The sequence below is a fragment of the Wolffia australiana genome, chromosome 10 (genome assembly GCF_029677425.1).
Source record: "Wolffia australiana isolate 7733 chromosome 10, ASM2967742v1".
Taxonomy (NCBI): Eukaryota; Viridiplantae; Streptophyta; class Magnoliopsida; order Alismatales; family Araceae; genus Wolffia; species Wolffia australiana.
The window spans coordinates 708,126-724,248 of NC_135844.1; positions in this window are offsets into that span (position 1 = coordinate 708,126).

The following is a 16,123-nucleotide window of genomic DNA, read 5'->3' on the forward strand; positions in this document are numbered from 1 at the left end:
CGATGACATCAGCCAGACGACCGATGACGACTCGCCAGCAGCCACGTCGGACAGCTCGTGCCGACGTCCGCAACCCGGGGTTTAAGTACTCCGGGTAGGTTCGAACAATTTATGTTTTTTCTATGTGTATTTTCTTTGCATTTCGAATTATGGATTGGGCCAGTATCGTAGGGCCCATCCTCGTCTTTATTTTCATTTTAAGATTGCATTTTGATTTTGTAAGGAGAGGTCGAACCACGTCTCATGACGGTTCAACCTCTCCCCACGTCTCCTTGGCACCCCTCCTCCCTATATAAGGGGAGGGCATGCCCAAGGGACTACTTGGAAGTTTTTGAATTGAAATTGTTTCAAGAATCTTCCCCCTATCGTAGTCGTAGCGTAGGGGGTTTGGCTAGCCCCACCTCTTCGTCGAGACCACTCCGAGGAGTAGAGCCCACGTCCTGTCCGTCGAGATCACTCCGGGCGTGACGTGTTCAACCGTACCGTCGAGATCACTCCGGTACGTTAAAGATTTTCAAGAAGCTGTTGAAATCAAGAATCGAGAGAGCACCCATCGAGATCACTCTGGGCGTCCTCGAAGGTTCGCGACGACTACGGCGCCGCGCTGCATTCGGGAAATCATCTCCAACGAGGAGAACCACCCGCGACCCACCAAGAACTCACCACGCCAGGTTCTTGGCTCTACCCATCCACCACCCTCGCTTCTTGATCATCTAACCCCATTTCTTGATCTTTCCCACCGATTCTTGAACGCCACCCATTCTCATCCCCCATTTTCTTGAAATTCTTGATCGCCCAACCGCTTCCCCTACCCTTTCTTGATCGCCCTTTTCCCTTCCCCTGCCCTTCTTGATCGCCCAACCACCTCTTCTTGCCTTTCTTGATCGCCCTCCCCCTACCCCTGCCTTTCTTGATCGCCCACCCTCCTTTCCCCTTCGTTTCTTGATTCCCAACCGCCTCCTCTTGCCTCTCTTGATTGCCCCCCCTCTTTTCCCCCTCGCTTCTTGTTTCCCCACCGCCTCCTCTTGCCTTTCTTGATCGCCCACCCTCCTTTCCCCATCGTTTCTTGCATCCTCCTCTTCCCCCTCTTCGTTCTTACCCACCCCCCACCATCTTCCAGCGTTCTTCACTATAACCCCCCCATCCTATCATCACCCTTCGCCCTCCCCCCCCCCCTTTCTTGATTCGACCACCACTTCTCCCATTGCCGCCCCGCCCCGAACCCCGATTCCCGACCACCCCGCATCACCGCCCGCGTCGGGGACCCGCTCTGCCGCGACCCCGCACGCGCCGTGGACCCATTCCGCGCCGCGACTCCGCGCCAGCGCGCTTCGCCAGCGCCGCGGACTCGCGCCCAGCCGTGATCCGACCGTGCGCCGCGAGTTCGCGCCCCGCCGCGGGTCCGCCAATCGCCACGGTTCTGCCGCACTGTGTGGCTCCCCGCCGTGCCGAGGCTTCGGCCCGCGTCATCAACCCCCCCTGCGCTGCCGTTCTGCCCTGTACCGTGGCTCTGCGCCACCGCCACTGCCAGTTGCGACCGGTGCCGCCCCGTCACTTGCGCCAAGCCACGTTGATCCCTCCCGGCATTCTGGCCTACGACAAGACGAATCCGTCCCCGGAACGCTATCTCTACGCCCGTCTTCGATACGCCGTGGACTACATATTTTAAGGTCAGCTCGTCTCCTCTCCCTCCTTAACCAGTATTATTACCTGTTCCAGTGCCGTCCTCCGCTATCGCATCCTCGGCCGCCACTCATCACTCGACGACGGATTAGGAACAGCCACTGTTGTGGGAGCAGGACTTTCTTGAGGTAAACGGTCTGTCCCTTGATCTTTAAATTCCGAACTTATCAGGGCCGTTAGACGCCCCTCTCGTCTAGACGTCTAGTGGTCTTGAGGGTCATTGGGAGTCTGACTTTCGGATCAATCTATTTGGTGATCGTCACCGTCCATCGCGTTATCTCCTTGTGTCTTAACTGCTCGATCATAAAATCTCATTGTGTTTGCATCATATCATCATTATTCCTGTGACGCGAAACGTGCCGCTCGATCCCGGCCGTCGGCGTATCGCATCATATTGGTATCAGAGCCAGTCGTGTTAGCTCTTGCTTAACACGGTCGGTTGGATATCCTTTTAAATTGATATTGCGCGCATCATATTTTGAAAATTCATTCGCATATAATACGTCATCACATTTCATCCATCACGTGCATTCCCTTAGATCATCTTTAGGACGTGAATGGTCGACCATAGAATGGTTCGTACGCGAGCTCAGTGTCGGGACACCGACTATCTTGATAGAGATGAGGATCGTGAATACGATCCCGTCATGGGGGATCCTCGCCACGAGAATCCCTTTAGCGAGCAGCCACCGGATGAGCCATTGGATCCGGAGGAGGCATTTGTTCCTCCTCCCTATCTCGAGGTCCCGCCCCTCGGGACTCGATCGACGGAGCTGAACCGGCACCCGCGGCACACCGATCTTCCGAAGACCGGAACCTACCCGTAGGGTCACGGCGACTGAGCATTATGACGAGCCCATGGCTCGTGAGGTGATCCAACGATCGGGTAAAGCTCCCATGAGGGACCCTCCCGTCCAGCAGCAGCCGCCGCGTTATCCCGAGGCGCCACCGACTGCCTACGCCTACCCGGATAGACGAAGGGATCGCCGACGGTCCCCACCTAGGGATCACTACCATGGAGACCGCCGGAGAAGCCCAATCCGGAATTATGATGATCACCACAGCGACCGACACCGCTCCCCGCTACCGGATGAGAGGCGAAACACCGGACATCATGATGATTACCCCTACCCTCAGGATAGGCGCACTTACCCCGTAGGAGGCCATGGCAGGCAGCAGCACGACCCTCGTGTCGTTGGGGCCGACAACCCCAACCGCATCCCGGTGCGTAATGCACCTCATTACTCATCCCGCTCGGGTAGTCCGCAGGACCCGCCACCCGTCCGACGCCCAGACGCCGTCACTTATGGTGGTAGCTCCGCCTACCCACCGTTAGTGCCTTGTTTGGAACTCCATCATCACCTGCATTCACATCTCCATCTTCGCCCTCAATTTCTGATTCTGCTTCTCTATCATGTCTGAAATAACCGGGGTTAATGCAGAAAAATCTGGTTGCGTTTGAGATGGAACCTGATAAGGTTGCTGAGGTATAGGTTGGAACTGCTGCTTCTGCTGAAATTGAGATTGAAATGCAGGCTTATTGTTTTGGTGGAAGCCCTCTCCACTTTGGAAACTAGTCTTCTTTTGTCCAACCCATGGTTGCTGTTGTTGGTTGAATGCCTTCACCTCCTCCTCCATGGGTTGGCAAGCTCCATCTTCATGATCTCTGCTGAAATAGAGAAAGCAAATTTTAGCCTTAATGATTGGAGAGTTGTTGAGGAAAATGTTTCTCAAAGTAGAGGTGAGCTCCTCCAATTTCTGATTTGTCTCCTTGAGGCCTGCATGCAGCTCCACCTCCTTTGCATTGACCTACAGCACTCCTGCCCTATTTGGCTGCAGATTCCTTAATTCTGGTTTGCTCCAATTTCCTGCAGATCAGTTTCTGCAACTCTCTCCAAAATGTCAAAGACCTCATCTTCATATGCAGTATAAAATGTTCCACCGGTGGCTAAATTCACCTTATTTTTCATGAAGTCTGAAAGAGATTCATAAAAAATTGGGCTAATTGACAGTTTTCAGTTCCATGATGAGGGCATTTCCTCAACAAGTCATTGAACCTCTCCCAGGCCTCACTAAATGCTTTGCCTTCATAGGGATGGAAATTATGAATTTCCCTTCTATAGAAATGAGTGTTGGAGAGAGGGTAAAATTTCTGCAGAAATTTTCCCTGCATCTCATCCCAAGAATTGAAAGTGATTCCTAAATTACGATACCAAGAGAAGGCTTTATCATTCAAAGTTAGAGGAAAATATTTTATTTTTAGAATTTCTGTAGACAGTCCTGGAACATTCTGTGAAGAACATCTAATATTTTTATGAAAATCATCTAGAAATTGTATGGGGTTCTGTGCAGAAAATCTATTAAATTCAGGTAAGGACTGTATTAATCCATTGTCATACCTGAACATGATACCCTCACCAATGTTCAGATTCACATCAGTTTGCCTCAAGCTTCCTGAGGGTGTTGATCTGTCCAACATGGTCCGCCTTCTATCATTCTGCTGCCGTCCTTCCGCCATGTTTTGCTGCTGATTTTCTGGTTGTGTTACTGTAGATTCTGGAGTTGCGTCTCTCACACACGCAGTGTTCTCTGCAGATCTTGTCACTACCATAGACTTCAGAAGAATGTTAGAAGGACAATAAGCTGAGGATTTTCAAGTCCTGCAGCTTTAGAAGAATGGATCAATAATAACTGAAAAGAAAGAAAGAAATTACTATTGTAATACCGTGCTCCCTGGCAACGGCGCCAATTGTTAGCCTCAAATTATGAGTATTTTTACTGGTTGATTACTGGTTAATCGTGTGAGGATTTGAGCTATGCAACAATAATTATAACCTCACAGCCTTAGGGCGAGTAAGGTGTCGATCCACAGGGAGCAGATAGAAAGTAGTAAGTCCTTTCAATTCAACATAATTTAGCAGATCTAGATAATCAATCCCAACAATCAGAGAAATTATCTTCACTAAAATTCAGTGAAATTAATTCATCAGAATCTGCAGTAAGCTTCTAGCCTGTACTTTTGGACCAAATATTGAACACTTAGCAAGCACCCTTGCAGTGACGTCTGCTTGCGGCTTTCGCTGCGTGCAGATACGCCTGCGGGTGCGTCGACGTGCGGCTCAAGCCCGCACACAGTGGACTGGTGCTCAGCTCTGCTGCGCACATGCTCGGCTGTGCGCGGCAGCTGCTGTGTGCGGCTTGTCGCGCACGGCTCTACTGCGCACACGCTTGACAGCGTGCACGCTCAGTTGCGCGCGGCAACTGCTGCGCGCGGCTTGCAGCACGTTGCTCACCTGCGTGCGACTACTACTGTGCGCAGGCTCGGCTGCGCGCGGTAGCTGCTGCGCGCGCCTTGCAGCGCGCGGGAGCTGCTGCGCGCGCCTTGCAGCGCGCCCCTTGCAGCGCGCGCCTTGCAGCGCGCGCCTTACAGCGCGCGGCTTTGCTGCGCGCGGCAGCTGCTGCGCGCGGTGCTGCTACGCGCTGCTTTGCTGTGGAGTTGAAATGCGAACTAGGTACTTTGGATTGCTGGCGATTCAAGGGGAAACACAAAGAAATCGATCGAACGAACAACAAACTGGAAATCACGATGAACAATTGTGTTTGGAACAATGGAAAAACTCTGCTTGGTACCATTCCACCCTAACTTCAATTGTCTGAGAAGGGAGAAGAACACATCAACTGAAACTAGAACCCTCACACCACCTGGTGTCACACCCCTTCCGGCGAGAGGATGATCGTCGTGCTCTAGCTATTCCTCAGCTTGCTTCTCTCCCAGCTCCAATGCTCATCAGCTCTTGGAGGGTCTGCAGAACTCCTCTTCTCCAAGCCTTAGCCTGCTCAGGTGGAAATTCTGGACAACCTAAACTGCTATCTCAAGAGGCTATTTCTAGGTTTCTCAAATCTTTGTGCTTCTTGGAGTTTTTAGGGCTTTTCTTCCTTATAATTTTCACCAGCTCCTCTTGGTCCTTTGCTTTCTACTTTGTGCTTGATCCACATCTGAACTCATTAATCTGTTAAGTGAGATCTAATCCACTTGATTCAGAGAATCAAGTGGGGTTAGTAAGTAGGAAAATAATGCACATGAAACATGACTAATGTGGACTAAATGTATGCAAATGACACTTTGATGCTCAGAGAATCCATAATAATTTTATGAGATGTTGAGAGTCATCAGTGAACGGGCGAACACGGGGTGGAGGATGAGTCGATGGGCATGCTGATGAAGGGCGGTCGGTGGAGAGGCCAAACCCTGTCACTGGCTGAAGGTGCAAGACCTTCAAGAGGAAGGTTTCTTGGACATTTCTTGGGGCCTAACAACCCAAGATTCCCAAGGAGAGGGCATTCTTGGTTTGTAGAGGGGCGGTTCTTGGAGGCGATTGGTGGAATCTTGGGGAGGAATGAAGGCGACGCGTAGCCGGAGTGATCTCGACGATGACGATTGACGACGCTTCTCCCTTGATGACGCTTTCTTGAATCCTTGAGACCCTTCAGAGTGATCTCGACGGAGGACCTCTTGGCTCAAGAAAGAACGAATTCTTGAATCTTTAAGCAACCGGGAGTGATCTCGACGGGCCGTTGAAACACATCGCCACGGAATGATCTCGATGTGACGACGCGGGCTCTAACCACGGAGTGGTCTCGACGTGGGCAAGGATAGCCAACCCTCTCTACACGCTAACTACGATATGGTGGAGACAAGAGTTGGAAACTTTTCTTCAACAAATGACTCAAACTTGCACTTGGGCATGCTATCCCCTTATATAATGAGGATAGGTGCCAAGTGAGAACGCGGGGGAGGACCAACCATCGCGAGACGTGGTTCGGCCTCTCTTTACAATTGAAAATAAAAATGAAAAAAACAAGACAAGGACGAGGCCCAACACCGGCCCAGTCCATAAAATCCAGAACAAAAATAACAAGAAGACAAAACAAATAAAGAGGGAAGGTAAGATGCTTACGCAGAGTACTTAAACTCCGGGTCGCGAGCATCGACGCGAGCAGCTCGTCGTGGCTAGAGACGTCCCATCTTGGTTGCAGCTGGATGGTCCTCCATCACCATGTCACACATTGGTAGGTTGGGCGAGGTGCGATTAGCGCCTGGTTTGACACTTGGCATGGTGACGAACCCTTAGCTCGCCATCCACACTTTGTACCTCATCGATTGAGACTAAAACAGCCCACGTACCCCCATGTATCATAGGTAGGTAAGAACTGTTCTGTAAGAACAAAATAACCCTTAGAACCAGGATTTTAGACAGTGATAACAGCTGTCTAAAATCAGCCATTTTACGAAGAAATTAGCCATTTTTTATAAAAATGGTGTATAGGAGTTAGAGTTACTGGTAATAAGTTTAAATATATTATATTATAAAAGTTTCAATTATAAATGAGAGAGCAAGGATTGACAGTGAGGCTTCGCCGATTGAGAAATCCTAAGCTCAGCACTTGTAGGCTTCGCCGATTGAGAACTCCTCAACTCAGTCCAAGGAGGCATCGCCGATTGAGAACACCACAGGCAAAAGGCTATGGAGGCTTCACCGATTGAGAACACCTTAGAGACATCGCCGATTGAGAACACCTAGAGGCATCGCCGATTGAGATCGCCTCAGGCGTTAGAGGCTTCGCCAATTGAGAACACCTCGTTTACTCGTGGTTAAACAAAATCCTTATTTACAAGGGCAAGTTTCGGACTTTTAATATGTTGTATTATATTGTTATATACTTTTTATTTAGAAATGGATGTAATGGACGTACTCATCCATACCGGTAAGACACTCAGAGGGTCGTAGTTTTCTCACAATTTGCCTCTCTCACCTACCTAGCCCGAGCGTGGTGGAGATGAGACAAAAGTATACTACAAAAGGTAAATAAACGAGCGTTGGGAGAGGATGGCGTACCTCATCTGCGTGGCTCGCGGTGCAGAATTTCATCGACGTTGGCGGCAGTCGAAATGGGTGGGCTGGAGAGATGCTAGAGAGCATACGGCAGCTCGACGAGCAAGGTGATGCTGGAGCTCCGATAAAGGTCGAAGGAGAAGAGGGTGGCAAGAATGGCCGGAGGATGGTGGCTGGTGGTTCGAGCTCACGTTCTGGTACTACAGGTGCAGTTGAAGCGATAGGCGTGATGTGGCCAGGAATTGTGGTGAGCGGCTGAAGGCTTCACGTCAGGCGATGCTCGGGGGATCAGCAAGGAGGCGGCTGCTTCGTCAGAGTCAAGTCACTCATTGGAGAGTTGGTGAGTGTGGGTTGGCGAGACCATTAGCCGTCCGTCCAATTAGAGGCAAGGAGCTTGGCGGCTTCTTTCTTCTGTCTTCTTGCCCGCGTGCTAGGGACATGGCGGAGTCATCCTCCGCTCTACGACTCATCGGGTCTAGGGATGCCCGGTCAAATGTCATCGCCTGCTCTTGTTTAACCGTTGTTTGCATGCTCTAGGAATTCAGGATCGAGGAAGAATGCCCCGGTTGACCGACGTGCCGTTCTCTCGACCGCCATGGTCCCAAGAACGTTTGGATCAAGAGAGGTTGGCTTTCGCTGGTTGGACAGGTCCACGCATAGAACGGTCATCAATCAACCAGCCTCGCCCCACGTCGCCGAGCTTCAGCTGCTCGGGCAGACACTCGACGTGATCATTGTTCCTTCCACAAAACGTTAGGATCCTGGATGGCGCACGAATGGCTCAGGAAACAGGCCACGTCCTTGCCTTCTCAACCTCGTTGTCGTTCGGTCAGAACCAGTGCACAAACGCTGACACACTTGTACCAAACATCGGCGGACGGTGACCCATCGTGGGTCGATATCGATGGTGCTAAGCTGGATACACAGTTCTTATCTTCACCCTAGAGGACTGATGGCCTGGCGGGAACGGGGATCTTCTTCCTTCAACAGCCCTTTTCTCCCTCCACTCCTCCCCTTGTTATTTTCTCTTGAACGAGGAGGTAGACCAAGATAGAAACTCACAAATTGATTCTTCTTTTCTTCCTAGTCTGATTCTTTTAGGGCGCCCCCCCTCTTCCCTTATAGAAGGGAGAGGAAATGGGCCCCCAAATTGGGTCAACCAAAAGGGGGAAAAGGGGTATATTAAGGGGCCCTTATATAATGGCCCCCCTCATTACATGATAAAAGGGGGAATTTAAAACAAAATAAAAAGAAAGGAAACAAGAGACAAGGCACAAGGAAGGGGTCCAAAATGGCTAAGGGTTCTTCCCATGTCGACGATGAGGGACGTGCAGAATGAATTGCAAACGCGACGTAAACACAACGACGAGTCGAGATAAACACAAAACATGAGAAAGAACGACGAAAAACAGAACGTGATAAATCGAGCGATTTCACCCAATCTTCGACGACGGCGGCGGGTGGCACGGATGACGTTGTCAATGATCTTCGATGCCGTGAGCCATCAACCATGATGGGCCCTTACAAAGGGTCCAACTATGGGGCCCTTATGATTTGGGGTCCATTTAAAACAAGATAAACTTTGGGAAACACTAACACATACAAATATGATAAAGTGAATCAGAAAATGACGCGATGAAAAAAAAACACAGTAAATTGATGAATAAAACAAGCATGAACCGGCAATAAATTTGAATCAGTAGGTGGCGTGATTGTGCTTCTCATCGAGGGTGTTAAACCCAGATTTATGTACTGTAGCCTTTAGCATGCTAGTTGGGGGGAGACACGAACTGGAAGGGATCAATGACAATGATGACGATAGCTTTGAAGATGTGGCGGTGATGTTGGGCGGGTGCTTCCCATCACTAGACCCGTACCTGATAAGTTAGTGAAACATAGTTTTCAAGAGATACTCATCTCTCATCTATTCTAACCCGAGCATGGTGGAGTGCTGCCAAAAATATACTGTAGAAGATAATTTAACTGACTAGCAAGGGATGCAACGTACCTCGTTGACAGTGTTGCCCATCATCAATATACTTGTCGGTGCAACGGCCGGTGCAGGCAGGTGCGGTGGAGGCACGCCGGAGGCGAGCACGGTGTTGCTCAATAGGCGGCAGAGATGCATTGCTGGAGGAAGATGTCGTGGAAGAGAGAAGTGTGGCAGTGAGGCGGTTGAGCGTTCGGCCAAGCTCGATAGGCGCGACCTAAAGGCATATTGGAGCGAGTAGAGATAGGTAGTAAATGTGAGCAGTGGCACGACACGATGACTGAGGGCATGTCAAGGCAGCGGCAACAATGCAATCATGCGTGATGGCAGCTCGAGATCGGGCAACAGGGGTGCAGTGCAGGGGCGGGCACAAGTGGGGTTATGATGATGGTGGGCAACAGTAGTGATGGCTGCAGATGGTGCGACATGGGTGCAGGCTTGAGTGGCATCAGTAGCGGCACCTATGAGTGGTATAGGGCACGGTGCGGTTGCAAGCGCTGGTTGCGGCAACGACCTGATAAGCAGATGTGGTAGCGTGTCAGGCAGATGTATTGACACCTAGCCAGATGTATTGACACTAGACAGTGGGCATGTCAAGCAGCGTGGTGGCGGGATTGCCAGGTGTTGGTGACATCCAGGGGTCGAGCGTCCAATGGGCGATTGGAGCAATGGGCCGGATAGACTGGCATTGGCGTATCAGTAGGGCAGCATTGCATTCCGGATCCTACGGCATACGGTGGCACACTTGCCTATGGTGCAAAGTGCGAGGAGCTCAGAAATCCGGTCACGCGGTGCACATGCTCCTAGAGACTTGGGCAACCAGCGTCATGCGCGGCCAAGGGTCATCGCGCGAGTGGCATGACAATCCGTTCGCGCGGCACAGAGCATTGACTGTAGCGCTGAGACTGCACACCGGTAGGTTCCCACTGTAGCTCAATGGGATTAGCGGGTGACACTAGGGTCATTGTGCGGCCACACGAGTGTGATTAGATGTGCGGTGAACAACGGCTGGCAGGCGGTCGTCACGTGAGTGCTGGTGATGGGTCGATCCAAAGGGGGGAGCGGCTTCATGTGTGGACGACTACGGCTCGACACATAGTACGTCGAGTGCCGCGTGATGCAACACAAGCTACGTGAACCGTGCCGACATCAACAGTGTTGAGCAGTCGCGGCGTAGTCGATACATGTGGAACGCGGCCGGAGGGGAGGGGAGCGAGCGTCAGGTAGCACATTGACGGCTTGTTGGTGTGGAGTGGCAGTTTAAAACGACTGTATTCGTCTTTCCTCTTCCCTCTCTTCTTCTTCTTCCTCCTCTTCCTTCTCAATCTTCTCTTTTCTCACAAGACCTCAGCTTGAACGATAAAAACAACACACCAAAAAAACTCAATTTTGATCGGTTAGGGCACCATAATGCCCTTATAGGGGCATAAAGGGCACACTATCCCTTGGTAAGGGTCCAAGTGCCCTTACCAAGGGGGGGGGGGTTCTTATACATAGGGAGCCCCCTTTTAACACAAAAAGAAACAACATATCTGATGCATATTTGGCGATACCAAATGACACAACACATGACAACATGAACATGAACACGATGAACACAAATACATGAACACAGTAAAACAACGAACATGACAAGCACATGCCGATGAAAATCAAAATGTTCGAATGTGTGGACGTGCTTTCGCTCAGGGTATTTGAACCTGGGTGTTTTCACCTTTACCTTGGCGTACCGGTCGGGCTGGACGCGAACCGGTGGGGCTGTCGATGATAATACTGAAGACTCCAAAGACGTCTCTAATGGAGTGGGCTGGCATGCCTCATCAACAATGTTTGGGTCTCCCAGCTATGCTCTAATGTGTACACGACTTGAGCTTTCTTAAGCATCTTAGAAGATATCAAAGTGGCCGTGGACTGATGCATTGGCAAAGTGTTAAGAGGATTCTATGCTATTTGCAAGGAATGAAGGATCTAACGTGTACATACAATAGAACAAATTATTTCAAAGTAATTGGGTTCTCAGACTCATACTTTTCACGATGTTTACATCTACATCTAGTTCAATTTTTGTACTTGTTGTTTGGTCATATGGCCTTGATCTGGATGACGAAGCATGGATTCCTATACGGAACGACTTCTAATGGAATTAAAAGGGCATAAAAAACCACTCATGAAATCACCTTGTCACATATCACATCTGTCGTTTCTTGGATCCTCGAGTGAAACATCTTGAGATGCTAAAGTGTGTATCCTCTATATGTATCCTGGTGATCCTTGGAATATTTAATCTCCTTCTTCACCTTGAAGAGCTCTGTTCACACTCTATTATCATCGTTATGCCATCTTGATCACATCAGGAATGGAGAGGAGCTATTGGGAGGATTGAAAATAAGCAGAAGGGCCTGGAAAAATTCTAGCTTGGTGAATTTGAAGGCCTTCCTCTATTTATACTAAGAAGGACATTTTGATGAAAATCGCTTAAGTTTAAGTATATATTCGGACCTCCAAAAGACCATTCGTGTGTGGCCCTCTAGGCCCATGTATCAGTCTAGTGAACAAATATAGATGCCAAATAACATTCATTGACCTTCTAAATTAATTAAATATATTATCATCGAGATAAATCAATGATGGATTGATTGAACATAACTGATATGTCGAGTCTTCAGCCCGTGGGGTGCCAAGGTACACGTTGTGATCTAGCAGACACAAAGGAGTGTATTGCCTCATTTATGGAACATGTCTGTCATCAGTTACTGTTTATGTATAGTTCCTTGCCAAGTTTATGCTCTTAAGATATGACCTACTATCAATCCTAATTGTTCATTCATGTTAGAACTGATGAGTTCAAAAATCCTCAATTAACTCTCCTTTGATATTCCACTACCTTGGCCAAAGAATTCATCGCATCATATTCCTTAAGTTATCTCCGCTAAATATTTTGGTACATGTATTAATAAATGATACATGAATTTGGATGATCTTGTCTTGATAACTCAATCATCTTCGTAAACTTCTTTCTACAATCAAACTAAGACTGTTTCAGATTCCATGATTAGGAACTCGTAGATTATAGTCAAAGTACAACTGTCCATCCACAATACATCTATGGTATCTCTCGTCTAAGGAACACTTATACAACTATGATATGAATAAACCTGAATGACAATTTGGTACAATACCATTCAAGGATTCATTTGGATCAATTCAGTGAACGCTTTCCGTCAGAGAGCACCCACTATATAGTGGTATTCTCATAATATGAGTGATACTAGTTTAACAACAGGCTATCTTCATATTATAATATCATCGGAATTCTATAAGTCAGATCACATATTCATGGACATTATTATAGTAATCATACATGCTCTATGATCCATATATTGTATTCATGAACGTGTAATGGTATATGGAACATGTTATTGGCTTGCTAAACACATATTTCTATTACACACCATTGATAAGACAAAATAGGTAATTGCACATTTTATTTGCATAGCAGACTTGCCTTGCTATATCATTCAAAATTTAGTGTTCAAGGAGATTTTCCCTATGCAATCCATGTCAACTTAGACCCCCAAGCATGAAGGTTATTAAGCAATGAACGATCTAGATCCATACCCGAATTAAAGAAGTGTTTTAAAAGTTATGAGATAATGTCCATTGAGTGTCGCTCAATATAAATGCCTGGAGCGCAGAGAATCCCACTGACCATTTAGGCATCACTGTTCATTAGGTGGATGAGAAGTGGGTGTATCGTGATTGAATGCTTACCATCTGAGAGCTGATCAACAAGCAGGATGGTGAGGACATGACATCTATCATTCTTTATATTCTCTAATAGTATGGACTGATTCCCATGATCAACATCATAAAATTAAAAAATTTTACCCTTCTACTTTAGACAGAAGGTCTTATAGCAAAGATGTGTTCAGGAAGGTCTACGCTGTGACAACTGATAATGCCTCTGCCAATAAGAGGATGTTGGAAATAATCATAGAGAAGATAAAGAGATTCAACCCAATGTTTAGCATTAAGTGACAAGTAGCATGTTCTACATCTTCTACATCATCTTCTAGATAGCAATCAATAACATATCCATTCTTTCTCCCACATAATAATGCCCCAAGGAGGTGATGTGAGGACAACTGATCAGTTTGAATTTACATGGCCCTAAAAGTTTATTGGGACAGTGGAGTTGTTAAGTAGATTGATACATGGGTCTATGGGGTCACATGCAAATGGTTTGTTGCCATCAGAAGACATCCTTAAGTTTGGGGTTTTATGAATAATACCCACTCAGTACAAATCAGGGAAGGTGATGGAGGACCATCCAGCCAACTGTGCCCTGACCCGTTGCCAGCCCCATCCCAGAACCCGAGCCGATGTGAAGAATCCACAGTTCCACTACCAGGTTTGATAAGCGGCATCGTCGTCTCACTACGTGTCTGACGTCTCACTACGTCGTCTCACTATGTCTCACTACGCGTCACTACCAGGTTTTATGTTTTCATTGTTGTTGGACTGACAGGAGGCCCCTCCTGCGCGAGTACCGGCCTCCTGATTGTTTTCTTTATTTTAATTTGATTTAGTGTCCTCTTTAGGGGAAGAAAACCTTGTTGGGTTTCTCTTCTCCTAAAGAGTCCTCTTAAGGGAAACCCAATAGGCTCTCCCTTAAGAGGGGGGCCCAATAGGGCCACCTACCCCACAACTACCACTTCCCCAATATAATAAGGGAAGAGCAGACGGGGAGAAGATAGAAGTCATTCTGTTCATAATCTAGATATCATATTGTTTGAATTCAGTGGCAGTTATTTTTTTTTCTTGTGTTCATCGTGCTTGGTTCCTTCCTGGAAGGAGAAGATAGGTACAACGTAGAAGAAGGGGAAGCTTGGACATCGTGTGATCAATCACTAACTTTCAACAGGGCGTCATGAAATTAGGCCGATCGGTGGCCCTTCCCTGACCCTCCCAGGTCTCGGATCTTCTCAACCATGAAGCCCAAAGATTTTCTACAAATTGGGATTGATTTGCATTTGATTACCAAAATATTTCCTCTCCCCTCGGACTCTGAAATCCGCATACGGATTGCAATGTACCAATCAGTTTCAATCGATTGCTTTTATGATGCGTGAGGTCGATTGATCCTTTTCAAATCTTCGCCAAGAAATGGATCAGCCAATGTCTGCTTATTATTTCTAATCTGCCACCCGTTTTCCCTCATCCACCGTGCCAATCCATCGGCCTGAGAACGATCTGATCCCTCAGTCGAAGGAATCCCAAATCGCCGCAGACCGTCTTCATCTTCATCGCAGATTGTTCCTGTTTGGTCGTCCCTCCCAAAGGTTCTTGCTCGCTCATCATTGACTGGAATCCACCCCTTCAACGGGGAAATTGAGTCATTCTGATCGACCGGAGGAACCGCCAGTGTCGAACTATTTTGACAGACTGTGTTGCTGCGCTCACACGTTGAGTGGTTGTGATATTTGCTCACAGTCAAATTTGGATTTTCTGGATCATTCAATTTCTGGATGGTTCCGACATCAACACTCTATAGCAACCAGAATACGATTTCCAGGCTAAATCAATCCACCTTCCCCCTCCTTTTACAGCGTTACTTACTTTTTTCAGTGCTGGTCTCTAATTTTTCCTCTGCCTCGAGTGAATTTAAGAGCGTAACTTGGGATTAGCCATCTGTTTAGTGATAGTGACTCTCCTTGATGGTGCCTGATCTGTTCGTTCACACTGATGGTGTGGACGCTCACAGACGGTGAACGTTCCCCATTACGTTGGCTCACAAACTGGACATTCAGATCATTGGAAGCTTGACCGGTGACAACACCCATCATGTGTCGTCTAACTGAACTACATCTCGGATCATCCGACGACTGACATACTTTTTGTTAAAATTTTATTCTTAACTCATATGCATTATTCCACGTCATTTCATCACTTTTTTTAGAGCCCACCCAGCGACATAACACGACGTGTCAATTTTGATCGTCGTGTTACATCAGAAGGCTCGGAATGAAATTCCCCCTATATGCCAGAATTGTTTATGGGCTTTCCACATCTTCTTCCTTCTCCCATGGATCCTCTCCATTCTGAATGTGATCAGGAAAATGTAACCATGGTTACCAAGGATGAATGGAGCTTGTCAAGGTGAATGAAGAGATTCGACATGCTGAAGGCTGTGTGAATACTTCTTGAGGCTGCACACATGAGCAAGTCCACGTGACTCATTTACGGATCCAAGAAATGACTGATGCGATCAGTGCTCAAGTGATCACTTCATTGTTTAATCAATGCTATTGTGATTCATTAAAGTTTTCCACCGTGGATAATTTTGAGTTTCTCATCCATATCAAGGCCTATAGAACCCAACATTGGTATAAGAGCCAGGTTCTCAATTGATTTAGATGAAAAATAACATCAAAATTTTCCAAAACAGATTGCACAATGATGGTTTCACACTATTTTGGTTCATACTCATTCGGAAGCCCCTCCCGTTTTGTTTTGGGTTTTTAGAGCTTGAACGGACCGCATTCAATGGCTAAAC